The sequence below is a fragment of the Pongo abelii genome, chromosome 2, assembly GCF_028885655.2.
Source record: "Pongo abelii isolate AG06213 chromosome 2, NHGRI_mPonAbe1-v2.0_pri, whole genome shotgun sequence".
Lineage (NCBI taxonomy): Eukaryota > Metazoa > Chordata > Mammalia > Primates > Hominidae > Pongo > Pongo abelii.
In genome coordinates this window covers 179,997,502-180,010,943 of record NC_085928.1, presented here as the reverse complement: position 1 = coordinate 180,010,943, position 13,442 = coordinate 179,997,502, and the positions used below count along the sequence as shown (strand labels likewise).

General features: G+C 41.9%; 1 protein-coding gene and 2 pseudogenes across 6 annotated transcripts in view; all 3 read right to left on the bottom strand.

Annotated features, from left to right (window-relative positions):
- The window catches only part of GPR160 (G protein-coupled receptor 160), a 55,530-nt gene that overhangs the window by 22,148 nt on the left and 19,940 nt on the right, over positions 1-13,442 (bottom strand). The window lies entirely within an intron of this gene.
- On the bottom strand, positions 6,654-8,370 carry LOC103890305 (N-lysine methyltransferase KMT5A-like; annotated as a pseudogene).
- LOC112132982 (U4 spliceosomal RNA) lies at positions 12,503-12,630 on the bottom strand (annotated as a pseudogene).

Below are 13,442 nucleotides of genomic sequence, written 5' to 3'. Positions count from 1 at the left end.
CAGGCTGCAAAAGGCCCCAGGAGAAACCGCCCTGGGACACCTCGATCTCACACTTTCAGCCCCCAGAGCTGTTGTTTCAGCCACCCAGTCTGTGGTGGTTTGTTATGGCAGCCCTAACAAATTAATATGTGTGGTTATATTTAAATCTCATTATTTAAAAAAATACATACTAAAATATTTACAGATGAAATAGGTTGTCTGGAATTTGCGTCAACATAATGCAGTGTGTGTGCTGGGGGTCGAGTGGATGAAAGTATAGATGGGGCAGGATCAACCACTGGTTAATGGCTGTTCTAACTATTTGTATGTATGTTTGAAAATTTTCATAACTTTAAAAAAATGTATAAACCTCCAAGGACAAAATTTCAGAGGCTGGAAAATGAACAGACAGACGGTAAATGACTGAGCCCCATCTACACAAAGTGTGGTCCAAGCATCACCTAGGAGACTGCTATTCACATAGACCCTCAGGCTCCAGCTCAGATCTATGGAAGCAATCTGCAGTTTTAATAAATCCTCACATGAATCACATACACTGGACACAGACTGAAGCTAGCAGTGGAGAAAGCAGAGTGGCAACCCAATTTATACCTCAGGACCCTCAAAAATCTCAAAAGTGGCTGACCCAGGTGTCTTCAGAAAGGGATGCCAAGATGGGAATAAAAACAGATGGATTCGTTGCAAATGAAATAAGCAGTTAGGTCCCCAGATCTCTTCCCTGAGTCAGTGCAGCAAATGACTGCCTCTCCAACCGAGGAATAAGAATGAGGTTTTCCCCTCTGGGGAAGGTACAACAATCTTTGGATGGTAGGCAGAGTTGAGGATTAGAGGAACACCATACTGATAACAGGGAGACTGCATAAAAACACACATAGCGAAAGTTGAGACCTCTCTGGCCTTTTTACAGTTGGATTTCAGGAATACTATTATTACAAGATATAAAGACTCAAACAGTTCTCTCTAGGCATCAGCCCAGGAAGAAATATCTAAAGATACTACATTGAATCTTCCCTGAAGAAACAGCCCAGATATTGCCCTACTTATAAATATGACTGGACATCCAAAGATCCTCAGACATTCAAAGAAAATCTCTAGTATTGAAAGTTGAACAAATCCACAAGCAGAAAAAAGACAACTTGGAGGAAATAGACACAATGCTAGATAGAAGAAAGCTATTTAAAAACTCATTGTTTTCAGGGAGAAAATATTGCATCCATACAAGAGGAGGTGGCTATTTATAATAACAACAGAAAAAAAAAAGAGCTCTTGGAAAATAAAATATGATGGCAGAAGTAGTAAGGTGAACAGATAGTTGGAAAATAAAGTTTAGGAAATTTCCTAGAAAAAGTGAAATAAAAAGAGAAATAGTTAAGAAACATGGAGGACCAATCCAACAGGTGCAAACTCTGACTAACAGGAGTCACAGAAAGAGAGCAAACTGGAGGGGAAGAACTCAAAGAAGAAAAGGCAATAATGAGCCAAGTGTGGTGGCTCACACCTGTAATCCCAGCACTTTGGGAGGCCAAAGTGGGTAGATCACTTGAGGTCAGGAGTTTGAGACCAGCCTGGCCAACATGGAAAAACCCAATCTCTATTAAAAATACAAAAACGAAAAATAATTAACTGAGCATGGTGGTGCACGCCTGTAATACCAGCTACTCAGGAGGCTGAGGCAGGAGAATAGCTTGAACCCGGGAGGCGGAGGTTGCAGTGAGCCGAGATCGCACCACTGTACTCCAGCTGGGTGACAGAGCAAGACTCCATTTCAAAAAATAAATAAATAAAAATAAAGAGTGTTTCAACTTATAAATGAAAAGTAAAATTTAGACTTAGAATTCCACCATCTTGCAACAACTTCTCCCCAATCCACCACCCACGTAAACATTTTAGCACCTGTAGCTACCATCATCTCAACACAAGAGACAACCAGACATTTTGTGCCTCCTATATGGCAAACCTGAGTTTCATTAAATCTCTGAATCCAGCTGCCAGTTTGCAAGAAATAGAGGATCGAGGGATATACTGGAGCTGAATCATGAGCATGCAATGAGCAAGACTCACACTGTGGAAAACCCTATTGGTCAAGGAGTCCAGTTCTTCAAGAGAAAAACAAAGGGGAAAAATGGAGACGTAATCTAGAGAGTAAAAAACACATCCCAGATAACTTTTTTTTTTAAAAGGTAAGACTAAATTGGAGTCTCTAAAGATATGCACTTGGGTGGTAAAACTTCTAAATGCAAAGAAGTGCTGATGACTGTAAAAGTGAAGTTATTTTGGGGGAAGCGAGGGACTGTGATTGGAGAGGTCACATGGAAGGGGCGTATTGGAGCAAAGTTCCTGCTCTCTACCTGAGAGGTGGTGACATGGGAATGGGGGTCAGGCTTCTTGGAAACACTGGAAGCCAGAGATGCCTTCAATTTTAAGGGACTGATAAGTTCAACCAAATAAAAATAGCACTTTACATAAAAACCATAGGCAAAATCAAAAGAAAACAAACTAGAAGAAAAAAACATGGTAAAATATTAACCTAATTTATAAAGAACTCCTGGAAATCAAACAAGAAAAAGATCAAAATCCCAATATTGAAATAGTAAAATGAACAAAGGATTTGAAGAGATAATTCACAAAAGAGGATAAATGGGCTCTTAAACATATGAAAGAAGGATCAGCATCACTCTTAAAAAAACAGGCCTGGCACGACAGCTCACGCTTGTAATCCCAGCACTTTGGGAGGCTGAGGCAGAAGGATCGTTTGAGTCCAGGAGTTCAAGCCCAGCCTGGGAAACATGGCAATACTCCGTCTCTACTAAAAACACAAAACTTAGCTGGGCATGGTGGCCTATGCCTGTAGTCCCAGCTACTTGGGAGGCTGAGGCGGGAGGATTGCTTGAGCCCAGGAGGTTGAGGCTGCAGTGAGCTGTGACTGCACCACTGCACTCCAGCCTGGGCAACGGAGAAAGACTGTCTCAAAAAATTAATTACAAAGTATAAAAGAAAAAATAGAAATTTAAACTACACTGTTTGCCTCATAAAGGACAGGCAAAACCCGAAAATTTGTCCACACAGTATCTCTAGTGAGGCTGTGGAATAAACAGGTATCTTAACCACTGGTGGGGCTGAAGAATGCAACTGGAGAAACTCCTACAAAAGGCAACCTGGTAATATTTATCAAAATCACAAACATACATATATGTCCTGTGAGCCAAAAACTCCTCTCCTAAGGATTTATCCTATAAATTTACTTGCATGTGTGCAAAAGTAAGTATTTATAAGAGTATTCATTGAGGCATTGCTTAAAATAACAAAAGACTGGAAACTACATTATAACTTAGACAACTTACTTTAAACTTAAATGTCCGCCAATAGGGAACCATTAAGTAGATTATGGCACATCTATCCAGTGCAACACTATGCAGCTCTCTCTTAAAAATGAGGAACTCTCCATGTAGTGATATGGACATGTCTCCAAGATACATTGTTAAGGGGAAAAGCAACACACAGAATAGAGCAAGAAATACACACGATTTGCATTTTAAAAGGGGAGAAATGGCCGGGCGCGGTGGCTCACATCTGTAATCCCAGCACTTTGGGAGGCCCAGGCGGGCGAATCTCGAGGTCAGGAGATTGAGACCATCCTGGCTAACATGGTGAAACCCCGCCTCTACTAAAAATACCAAAAATTAGCCGGGCGTGGTGGCAGGCGCCTGTAGTCCCAGCTACTCGGAAGGCTGAGGCAGGAGAATGGCGTGAACCCGGGAGGCGGAGCTTGCAGTGAGCCGAGATCGCGCCACTGGACTCCAGCCTGGGTAACAGAGCAAGACTCCATCGCCCAAAAAAAAAAAAAAAAAAAGAAAAAAAGAAAAAGAATAGCATCAAGTAATCTTCTATATATACATGAAGAAACCCTGGAAGGACACTTAAAAAGTTAGCATTGGGCATGTGTGCATGCCTATATCCCAGCTACTCAGGAGGCTGAGGCAGGAGGATCGCTTGAACCCAGTAGTTTGAGTATAGTCTGGGCAACATAGTGAGACCCCATCTCTTTAAAACAAAGTTAAAGACAGTGGTTACAGGGGTAGGAACTTGGCAGATGGGGTCATGAATGAGATGAAGACTTCAGTACATTTTTTTTTTCCTACTATGAACATTCTCTTAAACATGTGAATGTATTAAGTATTCAAAAAATTAAACACACTGAGTAAGGAAAAAAACAAGTTATCTACAAATTGGTACAATTCTCAATTACACAAACAATTTAAGTATTTACTTTAAAAAGCTTTTTAACATTTCATGAAAGAAACTTTCCAACATAGAATTCTACACCAAACTAAATGGTCAATTAAGTGTAGGTATAAAATGAAGCCACATACTCAAAAATATTTTACTCACATGAAGTTCTTAGGAAGCCAATGAAAGAAAGGCATACGTCATCAGAATGAGGAATAATAAACTAGGAGAGCAATACATGCGGTCCAGGAAATGGGATGCATCAGAACAGAAGAAAAACCATGTAGAGTACAATGCGAGGATTCCGAGGTTGGTGAAGATTATCTAGGCATCAGATCCAGAGTGCACAATCTAAATCAGAGTAGGGCACATGGCTATGGGAGAAATTTCTCCAGGAAGGTAGAAATTCCAAATATCTTTGAATATACCAAAAGATTTACACAATAGAGAAGAGTCTGTGGTTGAATTAGCAATAAGTATATAGAAAACAAAGCAGACAAACTCAAAGGAAAACAAAAAAGTTGTTTAGAAAGGAAATGTAATTGTAGTATATAACATTCATTAGCTATTTTATTTTAAAATAAAATTTTATTTTTTAAAATAATTTTTGTTTCAACTTTATGATGACAAATAATTTTCAAGTTTATTTCCTTATTTGTTTAAATACAAAGCTAAACCACAAACAGGTACAACCAAGATACTATCTCACATTTACACTCCCATCAGATCCTCTTCGGCTGACCACTCCCCAGGCTGACTGGGGGAAGAGACTTTCTTAGGTATCACCGTTGTGAGGCCCAGGGTGGGGTGGGGGAATCAAAGGCGAGGACAGGCTCTCATACCTGCTTCCATTCAGATTTACCTGGGACCAGGGTGGGCAGGAGACACCATGTCATGACTCCCGAGTCTTACTCAGTAAGAATGGGTCCTGCATAGCTGGGCGTGGTGGCTCACGCCTGTAACCCCAGCACTTCGGGAGGCCGAGGCGGGCGGATGACGAGATCAGGAGTTCGAGACCAGCCTGGCCAACATGGTGAAACTCCGTCTCTACTAAAAATACAAAAAATTAGCCAGGCATGATGGCGCGCGCCTGTAGTCCCAGCTACTCAGGAGGCTGAGGCAGAAGAATCGCTTTAACCCGGGAGGTGGAGATTGCAGTGAGCCGAGACTGTGCCACTGTACTCCAGCCTGGTCGACAGAGTGAGACTGCCTCAAAAAAAAAAAAAAGAATGGGTCCCGTGTAGGGAGGGTCGAGGCCGCCACCTATTCTTGGCCTATCTTGGATTCCCGGGGGTCTCGGCCCTGCCCTGCCCGCACACCTGGGCGCCTTTCTCTGAGGCTGGCAGCCGCAGTTCGGTTTGGGGGATCTGGGCTTGTGGGCTCACCCACCCCCAGCTCATGGCTGCAACCTCGCAGGAGCCGTGGGTGTCTGACAAACACGAGGCCTTGACAGCAGCTCTGGAACTTTCAACCCAGCAGGACGCGGGGAAAACTGGCAGGGGTGTTAAGTAGGTAATTTCTGGTCCCACTACAAATCTCTAATTTTGATTAGAAGAGAGTATCATCTCAATCTCTTCTACAAAAACAAAAGCAATGCCCACCCCTCCCCCGCAAAAAAACACAACCGCTTCACTCACTTCAAGACCTATGTACATGTAAGTTGTTTCCTGTGTTTTTTTAATTATTATTTTTAAATAAATTCAGCGTTCACATTTCTACAAAGAATTAGCCCAGTTTCAGGAAATTCTGCCCGGCAGGGAAGGCAAGCTACACTCTCCTCACCCACGTCTGGTTTGACTTCACACCCTGATGCTTCCAGGTGCCCAGAAAAGCGGCAGCGGGTGGAAGAGGAAATCTATGCCGGCCAGCGCTCAGGGCCACGAGCTCAGTAAGCTTTCAAGAAAGCACGGGGAAGACAAGCTTACTGCCAAACCTTTTAAAAATATATTCATACACTTCAAAGAGCGCCTGTCCAGATGTTAGGAGAACAAGAGCTTGGAGCCATCCCGTCCAGGCCTTTGGGAGACAGCGTCTTCCTCATACCTCGTCGCGGTGTGGGGGACACGTCCCAGCTCTTCCACTGGAGAGAAGAGACTCACGCGGCTTCCTAGTTCACGTTTGGCTCTAATCCTGTGCTGAGGTTTTTCTTTTTGCTTTTTTTTGTTTGTTTGTTTTTGAGACATGGTCTCCCTCTGTCACCCAGGCTGGAGTGCAATGGCGGGATCTCAGCTGACTGCAACCTCCACCTCCCGGGTTCAAGCGATTCTCCTGCCTCAGCCTCCCCAGTAGCTGGGATTACAGGCATGCGCCACCACGCCCAGCTAATTTTTGTATTTTTAGTAGAGACGGGTTTCACCATGTTTGCCAGGCTGGTCTCAATCTCCTGACCTCAAGTGATCCGCCCGCCTCGGCCTCCCAAAGTGCTGGGATTACAGGTGTGAGCCACCGCGCCCGGCCTGTGTGCTGAGTGTTTGACTGCATGCGTGGGAAGCACAAAACGTTCAACCTGTATTTAAAAAAAAAAAAAAAAAGCACAAAAACAACTAGAATGTAAAAGTTTTGGTAATATAAAGCCATCTGTTTAAGTCCACCTTGGAAACCTAACATTCATTCATTCGCTCATTCATTCATTCAGTCATCTACTTATTTGAGCTGGAGTCTCCCTCTGCCTCCCAGGATGGTGTGCAGTGGCGCGATCTCTCACTGCGGAGATCCATGGAGATCCACCATGGAGGGGTCCCGTGGCATCGGTGATCTCTGTGAGGCTCCCGTGCTTTTCTACCACAAAGGCGCCCTGGGAGAGCTCCCTCTGGTGTTTACACCCGGCCTTTGTCATCGATGAGGTCAGTCTTCACTCCTTCTTTCCTTCCCGCTTTCAATCAATTCATCTATTCTTTCCCTTTCTTCAAACTGCAGCTCCGCTTTGCCCTTCCTGGAGCTCCTTGGGACAGGGTAGAAATCCGTGAGTTTGCGACTTTTCCTTGAGTTTTTTTCGGGGGCCTGTTTGCCCTTGATGGGCTATTTCAAGGCTTGCTTGGCGGTGGCTGCATTGGTGGAATCACAAGACGAGGCCGGAGGTTTTGGAAGTTCTGCTGCTTCACATTTTTGGTTTGGAAAAGGTGCGAGGGGCCCTCTCCTGGCGTCTTTGATCTTCTGTGCTTGGGCTTCGTGTTCCGTGTTGCGTTCGTTTCCTGTGGATTCCAGCTAATGGTTTCCCCTAGCATTTGACTTCGCTACGTGTAACGGAGTTCTTTCTACTCCTGAAGGCTGGAACGCATTCCAGAGCATTTGTTAGGCTCGCGGAGGAAAAGATCTTTGATTGCCAGGACATACATTCTCCCCAGCGTCGGTGCAGCGCCTCCCTGGACCCCTCTGATCCACTATCTGTGGGCCCGAGGCCGTCGCTGTCACCCCCGCTGCTTCAGCCGCAGGGGACTTGGACATCTTCCTGCCTGGAGAGGGGGACCCCGGGGAGGCGGGGGAGGGGGCGCTGAGAGCGCAGAGCTGTTTGGGGGGCTGTGGTGGGAGCTGATGTCCCCCTCCTGCCGCTAGGCTCGGTAGGGCCCGACACACCCACCTCAGGATAATTTTCTTTTTAGTGACACATAAAATAATGATGTCTTACAATGGATGACATGTTGATTGAATAAAATATCGTAAAATAAACCTCATAAAATAAAAAAAATTTGGAATTTAATTTTTCTTTATTTATTTTAAAATAATAGAGACGGGGTCTCCCTATGTTGCCCAGGCTGGTCTCAAACTCCCGGCCTCAAACAATGCTCCCACCTCCGCCTCCCAAAGTGCTGGGATTCCAGGCAGGGGCCACTGTGCATGGCCTTGAAATTTAAAAATAAGAAAATGTACCGAGATAGTATATAACCATTTAAAAGAATATCTTTGAGGACTATTTAATGGAGACGTCCCAATAATTACAATATGGAACAAGCAGAAGGAACATAAAAAACCATGTAGAGTACAATTCAATTTTGTTTAAATATATGTAGATGAGATGGAAATATACCAAAGTGTTAATGATGGTTATCTTAGTGTGGTCTTATAAGACTTCATTTTATCTCGATATTTTCCCATTTTTCCTATGATGATTTGTCTTATAATTGGATAGCCATTTTCATAACTATGATACCATCATTTTATCTATGAAATTAAATTATATAGTATTTAATACATAGTCCATATTAAAACTGTCCCATTAATTAAAACTGTCCCATAAATAATATTAATTTAATGAAATTAAATTAAATGGTATAGTATCTAATACATAGTCCATATTAAAACTGTCCCAATGTTGTTAGTTTTTTTTTTTTATACAAAATCCAATCAAGGATCACATATTTGTCATGTCTTGTTAGTCTCTTTTAATTTTGGATAATTCGTTGTTGTTGTTTTTTATCTTTCTTTTTTTTTTGAGATAGAGTCTCACTCTGTCACCCAGGCTGGAGTGCAGTGGCGCCATATTGGCTCACTGCAACCTCCGCCTCCCAGGTTCAAGCGATTCTCCTGCCTCAGCCTCCTGAGTAGCTGGGATTACAGGTGCCTGCCACCACGCCTGGCTAATTTTTGTATTATTAGTAGACATGGGGTTTCACCATGTTGGTCAGGCTGGTCTTGAACTCCTGACTTCAAGCAATCCACCCTCCTGGACCTCCCAAAGTGCTGGGATTACAGGTGTGAGCCACCGTGCCTGGCAATACTGACATTTTTGAAGAGCCCAGGTCAGTTATCTTATAAAATATCACATAATCTCGATTTGTCTAATTGTTTTCTCAATATTAAACATTTCTGGCAAGAAAACTATCTAGATGATATATCCCATTATGTCATGTCTCATTACTGGTCATGTGAAGTTAGGTCACTTGATTAAGGAGGTGTTTGCCATATTTCTTTTTCTTTTTATTATTAGTATTATTTTGAGACAGGGTCTCACTGTGTTGCTGAAGCTGGAGTGCAGTAGTACAGTCATAGCTCACTGTAACCTAGAACTCCTGGGCTCAAGTGATCTTCCCACCTCAGCCTCCTGAGTAGCTAGGACTATAGAGGTGTGCACCACCATGCCCAGTTAAATTTTTTTTTTTTTTAATATTGTTTTGTAGAGATGCGGTCTTGCTGTTGCCCAGGCTGGTCTTGAACTCCTAGCCTCAAGCAATTATCCCTCCTACGCCTCCCAAAGTGGTGGGATTATAGGCATGAGCCACCTCGCCTCATCCATTTTCCTGTTGTAGAGGATCTTTTCCCTTTGTAATTAATACTTTGAGACTGTTAGACTAATCCATTGCATAACAAAGTTTCACCTGATAGTTTTAGCATCCGTTTATTATCCTTGCCTGAATTAATCACCACATTGGGAGTTGTAAAATAGTAATTTTCTAATTCTAAGATTCATTCTGCTTTCATGAGCTGGCAGTTGTTCTAGAAATATATTATAGATTCATTGATTTATTTTTATTAAATGTGTTATAATTCACTGTCATCATTCTTCTTTTGAATGCTTAAAATTTTCCAAATCGTCTTGTCAGGGTTCCTTCAGGCTGGCTCCGATATGTATCTTTTGCCATTCCAGTTGCTGAGCACATGCCTGCTTTGGCACGTTGTACTTCTGGGGGTCTTTTTTTTTTCAAGGAGCCCTGTTTTTTTTTTTTTTAGGAAAATATGGTATTTTGAAACTAGAATCTGGGTGGCACACTGATACCTCCAATGCAAAGCTACCATCACAGGATTCTTCCTCACCTTATTTCAGTATTTGTGAAATAGTGAAATACATACTTGAAAGATCATCTCCCACAGCAAGAATCTGGTTCCCACATGGACGCATAGTGGGAAACACCACACACTTGGGCCTGCTAGAGGGGGTAGTGGGGGGAGGAAAAGCATCAGGAAAAACAGCTAATGGATGCTGGGCTTAATACCTAGGAGATGGGATGATCTGTACAGCAAACCACCATGGCACCTGTTTCCCTGTGTAACAAACCTCCACATCCTGCACATGTACCCCTGAACTTAAAAGTTGAAGAAAAAAAAAGGGCAGGAAGCAACACTAATAGCAAATTAGAGATTAACTTAAAGGACCAGGAAGGGTCCCAGCAGGAAGTAGACTCCAACTCCTGTGATTGAATACAGAATTTCAATGAAGAAATTAGCAACAAAAAAGAACCTGGTTCCCAATGACATTAGTATATTGGTTCATTTGTTCAAACTACAATACATATTAAGTAGTTTCAGAGTTACTATACTGATAGTGTTGCCCAAACAATTAACCATGTAAATAAAGCCTAACATTTTTCCATTCTTTTTGTCCCTTGACTATATTCCACTAAGCTTATACAGTCTGAGTACTGTTATAAAGTTATCTGAATTCTCTTCTTTGTATTTATGTAATCAATTTGATATAGTGTTTTGATTATTAGTTTCTCTTTGTACATTCAATGACAGGATTTCCTTTGTTTTCATTATTTTTATTTCATTTTAATTTTATATAATTGGATATGTAAAATATTTACATGGCTCAAAATCAAAACTATATAAAAAGTCTCAGAAAAGTCTCATTTCCATACTTATTTCCTCCACTAATATCCACCCACCCCCTATCATTTATTTCTGGTTTATAGTTCCTGTGCATCTTTCTGCAAAAATAAGTGTGTGTGTGTGCGTGCGCACGTGTGTGTGTGTGTGTGTACACGTGTGGTTGTTTCCCTTTCCATCTTAAATACAAGGTAGCACATTAGATATACTTTTTATGACTCTTTATTGCCCCTTAAAACATCTTAGAAAGCATTTCATCTTTGTTAATAGCTATCTTTTTAATTTTTCAAAAATTGTTTTTATGGCTGCATTATGTAGATACACTATAGCTTATTCAGCCAGAGTTCTATGAGTGGACATATAGGTTGTTTCCAAATTTGTTCTATCTGCAAATAATGTAGTGATGAACAACCTTCTGTACATATTCTTTGTTATTTCGTGGAGGTGTTTCCTCTGGAATAATTACTAGAAGTGAGGCCATTAGGTCAAATGGTGAATGCTTACATAATTTCGTTAGATATTGCCAATTTTTCCTTCATAGGGACTGCTGATCATCATTTTTGAATGACGGTTTAACTAGTATTGAATTCTAAGTTGAAGATAATACTCTCTTGTGTTTTCAATTCTACTGCTGATGAGAAATCTGTTGTCAATGTAACCACTGTTTCTTAGAGGTATGGCAGAAACTTATTCTCCATTTTATCTTCCCTTCTTTTTCCCAGGCACGTGGCTGACCTCTATTTCCCAGGCTCCCCAGCAGTTAGGTATGGCCGGTGGGGCGTGAGCAGACATGAGGGAGACCATTTCTGACCTAGCTTATTCCCCACCCACCCACTTCCTGTGGGAAAGCAGGGCAATTCTGAAACCCATGTGGGTACCGTCAGCTGGGTCCCTGAGGGTACAGCCACCCAGTGGCCTGAAATACCCACCCAGGCCTGCTACACGAGAGAAGTAAGCTCATACTGGATTTGATCCATTGCATTTTTGGTCTTTTTAAAGCATTTTAGCCCATTTGACTTAATACAAAACTGTTCTAACTGGTTCTTTTTCCTATCCCTCCCCCTTGCTTCTACTTCATAATTTTTATCTACTGCAAGACTTCATTCATCGTAAGAATTCTAAACATACTTATTTGATTGTCATTTCCAGGAATTCCAACTGCTAATTTCACTTTTAGTAAATTCGTGTCTTGCTTGAACAAATTTTGAACTCTACGTCTATGTCTTCACGTATTTTAAAGTTTTGCTTTGCAAGCTTACTTTGAGTAGGAGTTTTCGATTGCTGTATCTTTCCCTCCTCTCTCCCTTCCCAGGCAGCTTTCAGTCCCTCCACCTGGCCTCTCAGGACTTCTTCCAAACCAGGTCTCAAAATGCCACTTGGTGTTCCTGCTCAGTTGTGGTATCAGTGATACTGCGGATCCAGGCCCTGGGCCAAGAAAGCAGCATGGCTCAGCTTCTGGTTCTGAAGCTGTGTCTTTGTCTCTGAAACTTCCAGAAGCCCATTCCTTCCAGGTAAGCCATCTTTTCCAGCCTTCCTTCTTAGGTTTGGGAGGGAGGGCACTGCAGTCTCTGATTTCAGTGTTACCAATGTTTCTTAGAGGTATGGAAGAAACTTAGTTATTCTCCCAATTTACATTCCCTGGAGCCTGGCTCCAACTCCTTGGTATCAGCTCATGTGGATACTTTTACATCCCCATCTTTTCTTTTTTTAATTTGTTTTTAATTTTTAAGTTCAGTCTCCATAGAGTCTCAAAAATTGCCAGTGCCAACCATATTTCATCATGGCAGGGTATTGAGAAAAGTTTTCAATTAGCAAGTGTCTCAGATAAACGTCACTGGCTATGAAATGGCACTGCACAAAGCTATATCCCCTTATTCTAAAAAACCTGAGTTTCTGGTTGCCCCTGCTGGAGAGGCCTGAGCTTCAGCCTGCTTACCCCTTTGTATTTCAACTTACATTCTAGGTAACTAGAATGACTATAGCCCAACTATACTTTTTCGGTTACCCTTTTTATATTATAACTACCTTTGGTAGGCGTTTGGAGCCTGAACTCCTGTGCCATCTTGACCAGATGTCTCAACTTAAATAATTGTTTTGCTCTCCTGTGGCTCCTGTATACATTTTGTAAGGCCCTCTTTACACAGTATACACTCAAGCTAAACATAGTTCTGAGAAGTCTTGGTATTGCCAGTTATGAAATGACTTCACTGTATCATTTGCCTGCTTTCAGTCTCATACAAGTATTAACTAGAGCAGTGATGTATGAAATGTGGTATTCTGCATATGCCCACATTATAGTTACTGTGATGGTTCAACTACCTTGTGATTCACCAAGGCCCATAGGCTTTTTCTGCCAAAAATAGGCACAGTGCCAATCATTCTCCAATTTGAACCTCTTACTTACAAAATTAATTAGCCTTCATGTGATTTTGGCCAGTATTTTATAAATACTGTACCCCATTAATACAGGTTATTTTGACTTCTGTTTCTAGTATTTCTCGCATACAAACATATACACTAATATGCCACCAGTTATGGATTAAAACTGATTAAACAGAACGGTTCCCAGACTGACCTCTAAAAGGTTAAATGATGACTCATCCCACACTGGAACCATATCCTCGATAATGTCTCTGTGTTACCTTCCCACCATTTAACTGTGGTATCATGTGAGC